Source organism: Centruroides vittatus, unplaced genomic scaffold, assembly GCF_030686945.1.
Source record: "Centruroides vittatus isolate TY-2023 unplaced genomic scaffold, ASM3068694v2 scaffold_450, whole genome shotgun sequence".
Lineage (NCBI taxonomy): Eukaryota > Metazoa > Arthropoda > Arachnida > Scorpiones > Buthidae > Centruroides > Centruroides vittatus.
The window spans coordinates 400,893-418,872 of NW_027122709.1; the positions used below are offsets into that span (position 1 = coordinate 400,893).

General features: G+C 31.5%; 1 protein-coding gene across 2 annotated transcripts in view; it reads right to left on the minus strand.

The window, feature by feature from the left end:
• LOC136989238 (synaptosomal-associated protein 25-like) overlaps nucleotides 1-14,910 on the minus strand; it is a 53,018-nt gene extending 38,108 nt beyond the window's left edge. For both annotated transcript variants that reach the window (XM_067287348.1, XM_067287349.1), the window contains exon 1: nucleotides 14,753-14,910. The gene's annotated coding sequence lies outside the window, so the exon portion shown is untranslated. The remainder of the gene's footprint in view (nucleotides 1-14,752) is intronic.
• Between the last annotated feature and the right edge of the window lie 3,070 nt (nucleotides 14,911-17,980).

Below are 17,980 nucleotides of genomic sequence, written 5' to 3' on the forward strand. Positions count from 1 at the left end.
AATTATTTTATTTTCATGTGGATAAAAAAAATTTAAAAGTTTTTTTTCCCTATAGAAAACGGACCCCAAGTTAGGAGCACTGTGGTAATCTTACCGTAATTCATTGTTTTTTTGTTTTTATTCATTTAGAGATCAGTTGGGTTTCTGCTACTAATTCAATACTTTGGATTCTAGCTTGAATTTCAGTCCCTCAATAGTAGTATCCATGTAATAGTTGACCCAATAATTTTGACCTTAAAATATTGTCTAAAAATTCAACTTTTACACAAGTATATATGGTATTTGGAGTCTTGAAATTTATAGGGCTAAGAAGAAAGGGATTGCAATTAACTTTAAAGATTCTGCAGTGGTGTCACTTGCTTGGGGAGCATTATTTAAAGTTTTATCACCATTTTGCTATATTTATGTTCTTACTCACAATATTTGTATCTATTGTTGTATTTATTTAATTATTTTATTTTGTATTTAACATTTTTCTTGTTAGTTATTTACTTCTATTTTCTATGTTTTATTTAATGTATTTATGCTCCTGTACATGTGACTCATGTAAATTTATAATTTTTAAATGCTTTAGCATTCAAAAATTACAAATTTACACAACAAGTCACATGTAATGACGACACATGACACATAATTTACACAATGAATCACATGTACAGGAGCATAAATACATTAAATAAAACATAGAAAATAGAAGTAAATAACTAACAAGAAAAATGTTAAATAAAATAAAATAAAAATAATTAAATAAATACAACAATAGAAACAATAGAATTTAATTTCAAATATGTTTCCTGTTTATTTATTATACAAGTATTCCTTGATTAACACAATTAATTAATCCCTCAATCCTACCATGTACATCAAAACCACATTAATCTAATACTCAGTATTCCAGTGAATAAATTTACAGTTAATAACAAATTTTTTATTTTAATTTTGTCATCTGTAAGACAAGTTTTGTGATAAAAATGAGTAGCTACTTTAAAAATAAAATGAAACCTTAGAGCTACCTACCTTCGTCAGAAGAAATTATACTAGTTTTGGTTTATTTTCTTCACTGAATGCATGCAGAACACAATCATCTTATTGGTGACACACTAAGATTTGTTGAAAGTTCACAAATTGTTGTTATTTGTCAATTTTTAACAATTTCTTCCTGAAATTTCTCTTTGTCAACAGATTTTGGACACCTTGTGCATTTTATATCCTTTGGTTCAAAATTTCCTGAACGAAACTTTCAAAACTATATTTGACATGTCTGACATTTAGAAACATCCCCATACACTACAAATATTGTCTACTGTTTGTATAAAATCATATCCTTTACAAAACTTAAAAAGCATACATAATATGCTTGATATACATTTTATCTGCAGACATTTTGACTTGATTTTATGCAAACAAAATGAGAAGTAAAGTTTTAAAATAAGCTTCTGAACAAAGAATACAATATCACATTAGCAGTAATGTGTTAAATTCACCAACACCTTTTTTCTGAGAAAAACATATCAATGTTAAGTAAAGGCAAATGTTAAAGCTGTATTAATTAAAACTACTTCTTCACATATAATGGGATTGCCGCAATTAATTTTGCACGTTAATCAAATCCTGCGTTAAGCAAAATCACATTAAGCAAGGGATACCTCTATTCCATTCTAGAACCTGAGAATGGTCATTGTACATGTCCAAAAACGTTCATTCCATTAATAGACATTCTATTTTAAATAGATTTAAGGTATTTTTGGTATTAATTTAAGTAAATACATCCAGTTTTTGGAGTTTTTTCAAGCCTTACTGGTGTTAAAGGATGCAACTGAGATGGGAAGAACAAAGTTGCATGAAGAACATGCATTATGAAAACAATAGTTGAAGCTATCTTGAGAAACAAATTCTTGATATCACAGAGGATCTAGAACAGATTAGAACTGGAAACATTCAGACATTACAGCAAACTGTAATTTAGACTTTGTATTGGATTTTGCAGAGAGATTAATGGCTTAATCTCTCTGCAAATGACCAATTCCATTAGTCACAAATGAAAGGCTCCATATTCTCAAAATAACCCTCGACCTAATTGATCAACCAAGTTATTTCAATCTTGAATCACCATTGTACACAAGTTGTTTGGCCTTATATTTTAGTGAGAAAAAGTCAGTAGTAGAAACAACTTTCATTTTAGTGACTATTGCCATAATAGAAAAGTAAAGATGTATTCTATCTGTTCTAATGAGGTTCTTGAGAACATTCTGCATGGAAAAAACAACTATTTGAGAATTTCGTTGCCAATGAAACTGTAGCTCCAGTAGGTCGCAGACCCATATATATTGAAGATCAATGAGAAACCTCATTACAAATATGATCCTTTACATTCTGACACACCTGAAGAGAGAACATATGCTCAGCTTTACATTGTAGACACTGCAAAGCAACAAACATTCAGAATGTCTGGAAATGCAACTTGCAATCCAGAGCTAAATGATGATGATGATGCTGCATGACATGTTTGCTGAGGTCTACCTTTTCGCACAGTTATAGAATGATGGCAGAGATTAAACAGCAAGAACAAGAGCATGCCCCAATTGAAGGCTCAATGATGTGTACACAAGGAATGCTGTATCAAGGCAATCTATAGAAGAAATTTTTAGCTAAGACAACAAACTCACTAACACTTCATGAAATGAGATGTAGAGCCATTTTGACAATTTGCATTGTATAGACATAAATGTTTACAGCCCTTATAAAATTGTTGCTGTCCTATCTGAAGAGAAAATGTAATTTGAGTTTATACAGTATTTTCCAGTAACCAGAATGGGTGCATGAGATACCCAAAAGAATTTCTGCAAACAACTGAGATGAGTGGACTTCCACCACGTAAGTTAACATTAACAATCAGAACTGAAACCATACTCATCAGGAATCTTTACACAAAAAAAGGGTTGGTTAATAGAATGGGATTAAAGATGCCACAATAAATAATTGCTCATTTTTGTGTAGAATGATCAATTTTAAATGAGTTCCCGACAGGCACTTCTTTTACATACACGATTTTAATTTCCCCATCATCCTGGCTGGCATTTGCCATGCCAATCAACAAAAGGACATACTCAGTAAAGTTGGTATTTATTTACCAGAACAGGTTTTTAGTCATGATATGCTCTCTATGCTCTTTTTCTAATCCAGACCATAAAATCTCTGTAGCAGCATATATCAATGATTTGCCTGCTGCAGAAGAATGGATTCAAAATTTTATATTTCAAGTTTTGAAATAAATTTCAATTAAAATGGCCAACAGTATTTCTACAATTTAAAAAATAAGAAAAAACCAAGTTATCTTCAATTCCATCATGTCCAACAACATGGAATGAAACAATCTTAGTTTGCAGAGACAACCTTTTATAGAGATGATGCCTCTGCAAAATTACATAACACAGTTAAATATTCACTGCTGATATAATCAGTTAACTTTTTTACATAATTTTGCAGAGGCATAGCCTCTAATAAAAAGTTGTCTCTGTGACAGAAGACTGATTTGTTTGTGGGACTGGACATAACAGAATTGAAGACAACTTGGTTTCTTCTATATTTTTTAAATTCTGAACTAAACTTGAACATCCAATGAGTATTTGCAAGGTGATTGGCATGAGGTGGGCCACCACCACAAATCCATGCCAATTGAAGTTGATCAGTCTTAAGAATGCTAAACTATCATCCCGGAACCAGATGCAAAATTAAAAGAAGCCTCATCATACCAGGAACAGGCAGATGCAAAATGCTTATAGACAGACCAGAAAGTATTTGAAAAACTTGTAGACCTATAAATTTCCACTCACTGTTTGTCTGTCCTTAATGTCAAAAACAGTGTTACATAAATAAATTTACAGACCAGATTTGAAAAGCTTAGAGGCAGTAGGCCCCAATTAACTATATATGAACTTGCAATGCAAACTGGAAGTCGTCATTTCAATTCGAAAATTTCTCCCGAAAGAAGCTAGATAATGACCGGCATAACTCCATTGCTAATGGAAAAGTGAGATGTACAGAGGCAAGACACTACAGTATTAATTTGAGGTAGACAGCATATATTTTAAATTAAATAAATTTAAAAAATATGATTCAAAATTGGAAACTGGTATTATAATGATGTCACAATAAATACTCACATCATGACAGAAAGACCTTTAAAAATTCAGCCTTTTAATTCACTTTTCTAACGTTTTCAGCCAGTTTGAATGGCCTTCCCCAGGAACAGAAAAATTGAAATGCATTTTTAAAGATCTTTGTGTCGAGGTGTGAGTATTAGTTGAGTGCAGTTAGAGAAGAGTCACAATAAATAATTGCTCACCGATTGTATTTTAATTGAATAAAATAGTCTATTCGAAAGGTTCCTACTAGTTGTTATTTGTTTGCTTGAGAAAATTAAGGTTATCATCCATATACAGCTTTTTTTGTAAGAATTTTATACAGTTTTTTTAATGTAAGAATTTTAGTTTTAAATAAGATCAAAATAAAATTTAAAATTCTTTCATTGATACCAAATTACAGCAATTTAAAATTGCTGCATCTCAGTTAAACCAAACTGTTTCATACACTTAGAACTACTTCACTTCAGCACTGTCTCCTGTTGATGATTGACATAGATTAGTGTTTGGCTCAAAGTGTATACTTAACATTAATAAAATTAGTAAATACTATTAAATAGCCGGGACGATAATAGCCCCATGTTTTCTTCTGTTAACTTCTTGTGAAAATTTTTAAAAATTTTCTTGTAAATTCTTAATTGTTTACTTTGTTTTTGATCGGGTCTCTCACACTTGTTACATTCCTGCCTATTTACACAGTTATGTGCTTGCAGAAAGGACGAGTCCCTTTCCCTTACCGAACTAGTTTCAATTTTTACGAAAAACAGAAACAAAACAAAACTTTACAAAAGAACTGAAAAAGGAAATTCATTTTTATTTCAAAATTCTTTTTGTCACTATTTAATGAGTGAAATTTCATATCTGCTTGAATTAACACAAACTATCCACTTGTTTCCCATATGGAAAATCTGAAAATGAATAAACTGTATTTAAAATTGATCTGAATTATCTTGGTTAAACAGCTAAATAGAAGTTTTATCATCATTTTATAAGCATTATTTTCCTTTATTTTTTTATAAATTTATTATAAAATAAAAAATATTAACATTGAAATACAGTAGAATCTTGTTTAACAGATCATGGAACAGATTTTTCCCTGGGTCCTGCCAAATACGTGTAATTTTACCTCCTTTTAGCAGATCCATAACTAGTAATAATGGATTTTTTTTCTAGCCCCCATCTATTGTAAACTTCATTTTTTTTTTCAACATTAACACTTGGGTGTTTGAGAATTTACACAGTTCGATGATGAACCTGATACATCTGGGATATATACTGTACAGTATAATTAAAGAATTGTAAGAGGAGCCAGCAGACTGATAAAGTTGACGAGGAGCCACCTAATGAACATTATGACGCAGGTACAAATATAGTGCCGAAATTTAGCTAGGCCACCAAGTCTTTCCAAGTCGTGAAGACTTTCCTAACAAGTTTTATTGTTCATTGTAAGCGAACAGGCTGTACATGACATTGCTAATATCAAACGGTTGTCGTATTAAATAGGCAGAAAAACTGACAAGTTTTTTGACAAATTATTATTTTGAATGAAGTGCTAATGATCATATGTAATTTCCTTTTTTTTGTGCTTAGTGTATACAGTTTCCATCAACTTTATCTCACATGTAAGGTACCATCTGAAACATCTTGTAACATATGTATTTCTACAGAATAAAAAACAGAAATCTCAACAGACTGAATGATTTCAAGTACAGGTATTTCTTATATGTAGGGGGTTAAATAATGGATATTTTCCTGGGTATGTGGGAAATCAGTTGTTCTCGACCTAACAGACTTTCAGAACAATGGATGATTTTTGGCGGCCCAAGCAATCCGTTAAAACAAGATTCTACTGTACATTTTAAAATATCGTAAAAATGTGGTTGCACTTTCAAATAATAATATAATAAAAGAGCTGGTCAAACTCTAACAATGTTTATGTTTCTTTTTTAAAAAAAATAGTGCATTTCTTAAATAATCTTTCAGAAAAATATGTAAAACCATTGTCATCAAAAAGTCTGTTAATTATTATCCCATGCTAATAGTAGTAGTTCGTGGCATTGATGACAACTTCAATTTGTTTTCTGTCAGTCAACATATTACATCAAGTTTCTAACTGTATATGCTATCTTATAATGATAATGATGTGCTTAAAGTGTTTTTTTAATTTAAAAAACTTTATATGTTAATTTATCAGTAGTGTTGCACAGCAAATTATAAGGTAGGTCTAACATCAACCGCACATCGCGATAAATAAATGATAATGTCCACCAAAAACCAAAAACGGTGCATTATCTCATATAAATAAAATTGTTGCAAACGTTTTCGAACATAAAAGTTCTTCATCAGGTGAAAAACGGACAAATTGGAAAAAAAAATGATGGTTTCTTTATTGCAAAAAAAAAAATTTACTGGCAGCAACATTCTATGACAAGGGGATGGAAAAGCTCGTCCACAGATATGACAAATTCCTCAATCTTCACGATGATTATGCCGAAAAGTAACCATGTTTGTACCCAACTTTTGGTAATAAATTCATTTTGTTATTTACACTTGTCTTTGTTTTATGGTCCATTGGAGCTTGAAAAAAACCACCCTCGTAATTTGCTGGATTTTTGGTTTTTTTTGTTATGCTTTATTTTGTCCAGTACAGTATTAATTCTATATAGGTTTATTTAATTATTTGTGTGATTTAATTTGAATTTTCTAAACTACATAGCAATAATTATTAATTCATTTGTAAATTGATTTATTTTGTATGCTAGTGAGCAATAATTTTTGAGAAAAGTTTGATCCTGAAAATATTCTGCACCTCTGCTAAATATTCATTTGAAAGGTAATGAAAAGCTGTACATCTTTTATATTTTTGTAATTCTATGTCCTCTGTCATCACACACAATCGATTAAATATTGAATATGCCAGTTTCTATACAAGACTTTGGTTCACATTTTTCAGATGGTATCTTATGCAATTCTTTTTTGCCTTCCACCCAGTTTTGTTAAATGATTGCCATGAGAATTGTGCAGAAATGATCAACTATTGTAATTTTGGCACTTTTTGCAAGGCTGTCCTCCGTTCTCAGAAAGATGATGGTTTCTTGTTGCAGGTAATCAAGTTTCTGTCATAGTGGGAACTTGCTTGAACTGGCCAGAAAACATTCTGCTTGAGAATAGTTATTTTCAATGTAAGGAATAAGGCAACACCATATACATGCATTTAAATATTAGTTGAGATCCATAGGAAAACTTCATTTTCTGATTAGGACTTGACTCATCCTTTTGTTCCCATTACAATCCAAACCAAAACTTTGCCCTCAAATTTCTTCTTCTTGTAAAAATTTTCCTTCCATTTCAAATTCTCCTTCTAGACTCTGCAAACCATCCAGGGCCCTTAGTCTCGAGTTTTTCGTGTTGTACTCGAACTGACGTCATTGAACTCATTCGTATTACTATGAGTCACATAATCGGTAGTCTAGAGTTAGACCCTTTGAGCGAACTTGAAAGGCGAGCGGAAGTAGGTCATATTCACATGTTTACGTGTGTCGTTAAGCACGATGGGATTATTTACAATCCATCTGGGTTTGCGACTATAACGATTCGACCAATCAACTTAACTGTAACAAGTTGTAAACGAATCAACGTGAACTACGCAGCTCACTTGCCAAATCGATTAACTTCATGAAACAAAACGAATAAAAATTGATAATATAAATTATTTTTTAAAATTCCCTTTAAACTTTCAATTTAAATAAACATTGCAGAATATATTTTTATATATTGTTATATTAAAACATAGCTTTAATATAACAATCTATAAAATTAGTTACGTGAAAAATTTGAAAATAATGATTATATTAAGGATTTACAAATGGAGTTTTCGATTTGTCCTATAAATGGCTCAATTATTACAAAGAATTGTTTTAGCCCTTGATTTAATTAAATTAATTAAATACCTACTAATGTGGGGTAGATAATAAGGACTTATCACTCCAGTGATAATAAGCACACATATTCAGGTATCAATGTAGTACTATACATTTAATAAAACAAAAGGGGTGTACATTAAAACTCGATTAGATGAAAAATTAATATGAAATAATCAAAATGCATTTCGGACTATCGGAATAGTCCCTGTTCAGTTGATATTAATATAAAAAGGTTATAATACTTAAAATTATACAAACTGCTATAAAGTTTTGACCAGTGAACATTAAATGGATGCAGAGGAGACTCTTACTAATTTATATTACTGTATTATTAAAAAAATAATAATAATATAAATCATATTAAATAATTGGTCGAAAAATTCTTTGCCTTCTTATATAACGTCTTTCAGCTCTTTCTAATGCTTCGATTGCGATCAGAACAGCATATTTGTCAGTCATTTTCACTTTTGTGTAGTGATCTCACATGCTCGACTCAACGTGAGTAGCAACTCACATGGTGAGATGAGAAAGCACGGGAGTTATAACTCGAGACTATCGATTTGACGTCAGTGTGTGAGATGATACCATGTGACACGTTCAACACGTTGGGAGTTGTAACACAAAAAACTCAAGACTAAGGGTGCGACCATGCAGACGCGAGCGAGCGAATTTTCCGAGCAAGCGAGAATATGTAGCGAGAAGAGGTGAGACGCGATAAATATCAAAACCTGTTAGATATGTGTGAGAACCAGAAATTCACTCTTTCCAGCGTTATTCCTCGCTTCTCGCTTGTGCATGTTTTTCCTTTGCGAAAACTAAATCGCTAGCTCTAAATTCGCGTCTGCATAGTCGCACCCTAAGGCCCCAGTGGTAGCTTTGAATTCTATCTCCTCATGTGACGAATGTGGTGTTTGTTTCTTCAGTTCTTTAAAAATTTCTCTAGCTTTCTCTTGAATGATAGTCATACTAGTTACAACTTTTTCATTTCCCTTTCTTTGATCCAAATTAAAAGCAATCTCTCCATTTTTTCATGGATGGAACATCTTTGTTTCTCAGATGTGATTTTCGTTACTCCTTTAGCTCCTTGAGTCTTCTTGATTATATCTTTCTTAGCTAAGATTGTGCCTACTGTAGACCTGTTCAACCCATACTGCCTAGCAACATCAGATACCTGCCCACTCTCTACTTTGGCTATTATCTCTTGCTTGGTTTCTACGGTGAGCATGGTTCTTGACACTGCACCCTTTTTAGGCTCCATAATATTATCAATTTCTTTTTGAAATAAAAAGTTCAGAAAGCACTCACAAAATTTCAGAGAACAGAAATCAACTAGCGCACGAAAGAATTATGTAAATGTGAGGCCCGAATGTAATTCAAAATTTTGGTGTTAAAACATTAAAGAATACCCAATAGGACAGTTAAACTTTCACCTTTAGAAAATAAAAATTGACACAAAACTTAACGAGTGCCCAACAGTCTCCTGAAGACTATAAAAAAATTATTTGTCAGAAAAGTAAACAAAAAGCTGGAATTACAATGGAGTTTCAAAATTTGGGGAAACACTATCTGATCGGTACTGGGTTGAGACGTCAATGTTGACGTCTCCCGCGCTCTGAAAGGGTTTGAATTGTTACCTGAAGACAAGTATTCGTTATTTTCCGTCGCTTCTTTTTATGTTTGTTCAGTGAAGTGTTCGTTGTCCAATCATAAAAATCTTTCGCGAAAGTGTTTGTTATCTGATTTGTTCATTAACCAATAATCCATTGTATTAATCATGTACCAATAGTTATTATTTCTATTTAAAGTTAAATTTTAAAAATATTGGCTATTTGGCAGCTACTTTAGATTTAGTGACATTTATGTTGTAATGTTTTGCACTTTGGGAAAAGGGTTACATTCTTTTTTAGCAGGTGGAATTGATGTTATCATCAAGGGTTGCCAGCAAAGAACAATAACTTATTTGATCTTAGTGTTAAGTTACAGAAGAATAAATTAGATTACTTTGTTTTGGATGACACGATGAGTTTTATGGAATGTCAAGTTATTAAGAATGAAGTTTCTAGGACTAATAATGTATTACAATTGATCATCAAGTGCAAGAGGGTAAAGTATTATAGTATTTGTCATCCAAAGTGAAGAACTCTAATACTTCATCTTTGCCAGTGCAATGACCATTGCATGTCCATTCTGTCTGAAATTAGCTGCTTCTTTTATCATTTAATGTATATTTTTGTTTTCAAAGACTCATGGAGCCAACTACTTGAAATTTTCAGTTTCAGAGCTACAGATTGAACTGAAACCTTATTGATGTCTTCAAAGGTCTATTTAAGATCTTTTAACACATTCAGAACAAAAGAAAATCTGCAATACAATCTAACAAAATAATTATTGTACTACAAAAGATATAAAAATGTCTCATTATTACATGTATATTACAAGGTATTATATGCAAATTCATATAAATATCAACCACATACCAATAGTGACTATTTCCATTTATAGTTAAATATAATTTTAAAAAATATTGGCGAATTTCATCCTTCCATCTTAGTTTTCATTAGAATTTTTCATTTTACTACCAAACCCTTTTCTTCACTGTGATGGTAATCTAGTTTTGAAATGATAAAGAATCAATATAGTCTGTTTTGAAATTCTTTCATTTGCAAAACGGTTTACAGTAACCTTTTCCCTGATGTTTTATTTAATATGTAATAGTTGTACATTCTTAGGCATAAAGCATTTTTCATTTCCATTTTGAAAAAAGCAAAAAAATCAATTTCAAGAAAAGATTCTAGAATGTTCAAGTGCATGAAATGCATTTGCAAATTATAGCACATGGCACAATGTTAAAAATTATTGGCTGTAAGCTAGAGATATTGTGTGTGAATTTTTTTCAGACACCCATTACTAGAGATTGCCACCATTCTATGTAAGGGATTTTAACAATTGCAGGTTTTGATAACCACAGGGGAATTGTGGAATCAATTCCATGCAGAAATTAAGGAATGACTGTACTTGCTAGATTTCCAGATCTTTTGAGATATGCAGTTGAATCTGCTAAGATAGCATCCTTCGGATCGCTCTCTTATCTAAAGTAACAAGATCCCCCTGAAGTTGTTAATGGTATTCAATTTTCTTTGCTTTTTTTGTCTTAGGAACTCTACACAACTTAACATTCTTGGAAACATGAAAATTCATTGTCATATAATTTTACTGTACTTACATGTTAGTTTCCATTCTTATATCATCAGTAGCTGATCAAGAAGAGCTAACTCAAAAACTTAAAAAATGCAAATAATTAATAAGTACCTTTATTAATATGTGCATGATGGTATTGCAAATGATCTAATCAATCACATCTGCCATCATAAATGTTTTAATGTGAAAAAATAAATTTTAATTTTTTTGCATCAATGGGAAAAGATTAAGCACCTGTAGCTCTCCACGGATCTGATCCTATAAAGCATCAATTTTATTACTCTATTGAGCAACTAGTAAATACAGTACCTTTACTAGTTGTATTATTTTCACTTCTTCCCAGAAATGCAGTAGGTGGCTTAGCTGAAAAGATGTGAGCATCATTGCTCCAAAATTTCTGAATGCTCTCTGATGGGACTTACAGTATAAAAACAAACAAGTACAGTACTGCTTTAAAGTGAGCTCGAAATCTGATCACTAATCACTTCTTGCCCTGTCCAGTCAAGATGAGGTCATATGTGATGGAGATTGTTTGCTTATGTATATTTTATGATACCTTTTTAATATATATTGGTTCTCATGTGTGTCCAATAAAACCTGTTCATTATGATTCTGTAAGAAATCTTTTTGACTGTTAATTTATTGAAAAACTGACCAATGGAAGATTTCATCAAACATCTATATGACATATACCACAGTATAGAGCTGTCATGTGCTCCAGGGGATGTTATAATGTAAGATTAAAGAAACCCTTATAAGTCTTCCTTAGAATAGTGCTCCATTATGAGGATTGCTGCTGACATAACACTTATTTAAAAGGACTGCTTTACTATCTGATACTAGGTTAATAGACATCCCACTAACATAAAACATAGGAGAATGCTCTCCCTACCTTTTGGTGTACACTTCTTTGAGTTTTACATAGCAGTTATTACACCGCATACATAATATTACTTCATATCCTCCAATAATTAATTTGTGTTTTTAAATATGAATAAACTGTAACAGGGAATTAATCTTGCAGCTTTTCATTGAACAAATACAGTTATAAAGCATCTAGTTTATTAAAAATAGGTCACTCCCCTCCATCTGTTTCCAGTCTTTGCACATGACACATTTAATGATTAAATGACTGTTTCTTGCAGACAAGCTTACCACATTCTTGACATCAATTTTGTTTTGCTATTCTTGACTTTTACAAAAAAGTCATCTGTCTAATCAGCTGATTGTTTGGAGTCACTGTCCTGATTATCTTCTACTTCCCACTCTCCCACCTCAAAGCTCTACAAGAGCTAGAAATATCACAAATATTTAGGCATCCCAAAGGCCAGTTGGTCTATTTTCAAACTAATATGTCTAAGAATTTATTGAAACCCACGACATTGTTAAGAAAATATATTTATGCAATGGATATGCAAAAATTAAACCACTCTTTCAAATTCAAAAAATAAAAAAGTAAATGCATATCATATTTACATTGTAAGGCACATAGTGGCAAGTACACCACGGATACAATATCGCCCAATTCAAAGCTCAGAAACAATTAAACAGTTACACAAGAAAATTGTTCGACACACAGGTGGCAATGTACGTCACGAATGGGGAACACCGAAGGACACTTCCACACCGCCCACATACAATGTCCAAAAGAGACGTCGTCAAAGTCATGTAGCAATATGCCACAAGCACGTTCCACAGAGAGTCAAATAAACTGTTCCCTCGTCTAACGTATAATTAAGCAAACTCGGGCATACATATATCAGATCACGGCCCACGTCATCTTGTATCATTGCTAATACACATCATCATCATTAAAAGTGAAGTTTCTTTTCCTCACTACAATTCACTATATAAAAAAAAAATCATATTTACATTATAATAAATATATTAATAATATAAATTTATATTCCCGTTTACAGTAACTTTCAACAGCTTAAAGCCACGGTTCTCAATCTTTTTGAAGTCAGGAACAGTAAACTTTGAAAGTTTTTTTTCCATGGAACACTTACAATATGTCGGCTGTAAAGCAGGGGTGGCAAACCTTTTTGAAATCAAGAACACACTCGGTCTAGTATATACGTCGTCACCAGTATTTGCCAATTACATTCACACGCAAAAATTATTTTAAACCGTATTGATTTTTCTTTTGCAACAATTTTTAATCGTATATTTGATTTTTTTACGGAACACTTAAAATGGCCTCACGGAGCACCCGCGTTCCGCCGACCACAGATCTAGAACCACGAGCTTAAAGTAGTAAACTCGATAATTAACTAAATTCTTTTACTGCATATAACAAGCTACTAGTCAAGCAAACCATTCAAAAATAATTTTTATATCAAAACTATTTTTAAACAGTCATTCACCAATAATTCAAAATAAAGCAAACATAAAACTCTTTGATTTCCATTATATAAAAACAAGATTTCCTGTAACGTCAACTATTAAAACCATACAATTTTCTTAAAGCGACCGATACATTCGGCATTACGCGATTCATCCATTTTACTTCTATTCTCATACCCGAAATATCATATTATTTGTCTTTCACAAACGGTTCGAAACAACACCGCCGTCAGATAATACCCATTAACTCGTCCGACTGGCATTTTTATTAAATTAACGCAGATAGATACTAAATACGTAAGCTTTTCCACGACTCGGTAAACGCACTTAAAATTATCAACGTATCATCCGAAATTTACTAAATCAATAACACACGACAAGCAACAAGTTATAAAAAGAGTAATTATTATTACCACGGAAGCAAATACCTCACGAAAAGGAAATTTTATATACGATACATTTTCCTGCTATTTTCAATTTAATATTTACCCACTACAAACAAATTTTGGTCCAAATTTTGGAGAGAAAAAAAAAATCATGTGTCTTAAATTTTCAACTTGATTCGGCGAGGATCTCACTGGTAAATCCTTGCCATTAAATCTCCCATTTTTCATCTACGAACAACAAACAAGCAACAGGTGTCAAATCAAAATTTGGATCAATACAAAATATTCTTCCATTTTCTCCCATTCATAATAAACTCTTACGATACTAATTACCTATCAAAATTGTGGGCAACGACTAATTTATTGTTTTCGCGTATAAACTTCAACTCGTGCTGTTTTTTCGTTTCACCAACTTCTCATTACGTATTTACCTAAAATTTAACTTAGGAACGGGGGTTTTTAATTCCTTTTTGGACTGGATAGAAAGTGTTGAAAAGCGACGGGAGCGATATTTAAGGTGTCGGTCGACGATTATAGAGTAAATATCGATTTACTTAAAGGTGAACGTTCAAGACAGAAGACATCGATCTTACAGACGACGACGTAACTAAATTTAAGTCGTAATATATAAATATCGGATTACGATCCTGACGGACTAAACAACGCCGAGGAAGTCCAAACTTATTTCCCCTTAAGTTGTAACTTACTTCCATTTATATTAACGTTTATAAACGCTCGAATAACGATAAATACTCACCAATTTAGTTTAAGATAAAGACAACTTCGACTTTCGACCGCAAATGACAGACCAATGACTCCTCCACGTCGAAATCCTCGTCTCGATCCTTATGACGTCACGTCACAAATGGAACTTCCACCTAACGAAGCGACACCAATCGGGATACAATGGACGATTTTTCCTACGTTACTCATTCTCCCCCTAATGGATTTTTTTCCCCTTTAATTTTTCACTTTATTTGCTTGGATGAAGCTTAAAAAATTCGGTTTTGGAACTTCTTATAAATTAATATAATCAAATACAATCCTTTCTGCTGAAAATATACAAAGGTTACGAAATACTAGGTATATTGTTTATAAAAATAAATAAATAAAACCGTTAAGATGTTAAGAGTGAGACGGCAAAAATAGAGAAAAAGACGGGATATTAATGTTTAAAACGCGAAACGATCAACCTGTTGCGTACCAGAATGAGAATAGAATTTTGGCACGAGACCAAAAGATTTAACAAAAAAGAAATTCAAGGCTAACTGTTGAATAAATCCGAGTTTCGTCACATTTTGCCTTCTAATTTCGATTTTATTTAATTTTTTTAATTTAATTTATATTTTTATCCAATATTCGTCATTCGTTAATTATTTTTAAACATTTATTTCGAAAAACTTTTAAATAAAACAAAATAAATTGAAAAGTCTATTGATAAACGTGGTAAACGCTTCGTTATCTTTTATTTTCGTTTATTCTGTAACTGCGGGCATTAAAAATGGATAGAAAATGCATTTTACGTCAGACACAGAATCCTCATTTAACACTGGAAAGGTTTTGAATTACATTATGACGTAAAGCTTTTTGTTGCCGATGCCGGTAATATTATCTATTATAGATTACAGCTAACACCTACCGATACGATCTATAACAATGCATTATAGTTTTTTTAAAAACTTATCTTAAAAAATATTCGTTTTATCGTTTTACAGTAGTTTAAATTAATTCGATTTTTTAAAAACACGGTAAAAAAACGGACAAACTACCAGCTGTTCCGATTACACACGTCTACGTCAAAGTATACATCGCGCACCGCCAGAACTTTAAATACGTTCGTTACCGGAGAATAAAACAAATATTTTCTGATGTTAAAGTAACGAATATTTATAAAATTCACTCGCAATATTTTACAATTTTTCTTAGCATTTTCTTTGTAAATTAGACTAAATACTGAATTTTTATGTTGCGTATTTAATAAATTCTTCTAACTTAAGATAGTTCCACGTTTATGACAAATTTCTGACAGAAGGTAAACAACTTTATCTATTTTTAAATAAAAAAATTTTTACTTCGTTTTTAATATACTGTATATATATATATATATATATTTGCAGTATACTCGCTACTATACATGTGTACATTCCTATATTGTAAATATCAAAAAGTAAATTTATTTCCTCGATATTTTCGAAAAACAACTATAAAAATAAGCAACAAAATCTGGAAATTAAAAAGTTGTGAATCATCCTTTTTCATTTGCAAACAATAGAAGCGATAACACAAAACAACACGTAGTCCCGTACTTATCGTTTTGTAAATATGAAATCCCGATAAACTAATTAACCTAAAAATTTCTGATATTTATCTTCGGTTAAAAATGTTTATAATTGTCCTTCTTCTTCCTCGACAAAATTTGAAATATATTTATTTATTAGTAATATATAGTTTTAATACCGTTAAAGCGTGATGACTTCCTATCAGAGATTAACCAGACGTCGAGTTTTTTTTATTTATTATTATTATTATTAGTCAATTCGATTATTAAAACTAATTATTAAATAAATTATTTGGCCATATTTATGATGTTTATTGTCGTTATTCGAGAAAAAATCTTTTAAATAATTATTTCATTTTCCTGGCAAAAAAAAAAAAAACGCCGCGATTACGATGACATCTGTAGGCCGCGAATGTTATTAAAACATTTAAAGTTTGCATTTTTTAAATAAATATATTCGTAAATTTTTGTAAAATGAAAAATTAATAAGCTTTCTAGTCAAAAATAGTAAAAATTTTTAAGAATTAATTTATAACTTTTTAATATTCTTATTAATCTCTTTTATTTTCCGTATTTCTTCCCCGTTTTTTAGCCTTTATAATTGGGGAGACAAGTTAGACGCCAAGTTTCTCCTACTGTTTTCGAACTATATTTGAGTAAGATTTAAAGAAAAAGATACCGTTAAGTAGTTTCCATTCGAATTAAAATCTAATTAGTCTAATCTTTTATTACATAACCGACATACACGCGACTAGCCTATATACACTGGCGTGAAAAACAAGTAACAATGTAATTTTTTTAAGCAGATAGCCATGAAATTGTAGAAATGGGCTTTTTGCGATCAATACAATGAACACCCAGTTCAGTAGAGAGGTGATTCGTATGCATTTCGCTTGTGCCAGTAAATATAGGTGGCCATGAGTCGACCAAAATGGCTGCCACAAAAGGTAGGGAAGACCGGGGCTAGTTGTCACAGTTTTTAGTCATTTCTAGTTTTAGGGTCTATAATATCAATTTATTTAGGTTTAAGTGAAAATGTATAAATCTACATATCTTTTGATTTGGTTTATAATAAATATATGAACATTCAATAATTTTTTTGTTTTAATTATTAATTATTTTAGAAACTGTGTTACCCTGTGACAACATACCCCGTCTAGGGGGTATGTTGTCACAGAGTAAGGGGTATATTGTCACAGGGTATATATAGTCTAAGTGCTCACATTTCATGAGTTTATTTTGCTTATGTTAAATTATGCGTAATATGACATTTACTCGTGCCAATTCTATAAAGAAAATAGACTACTGATTTATTATTATTTATTCTGCGAAAGACAAGTAACTCGAATCTTTACATACTGTCTTCAGAGTCACAGTTGTGACAAACATAATACGGATTTACATCTGTACATAGCTCGTGAGATCAAACACTCACCACAAACCAAACAGAAAGTCATTTCTTTCTCTTCTGATGAGTCAGCCTTAGTGACAAGTCGCCCCGTTCGATGTGTGACAATTTGCCCCGAATGAACTTTGAACTTCTTTAACAAACCGGTTCATAGTTTCTAATTTCAAAATAGAAAATTCGATTGCTCATAATGTACATATACATTAAAGACCCATCAAACAGTAGGAAATACTGTTGTTACTCACCTTTTTCTAATTGCAAGTTTTCAAACAGAACAAGACATGATTCATCAAAATTTA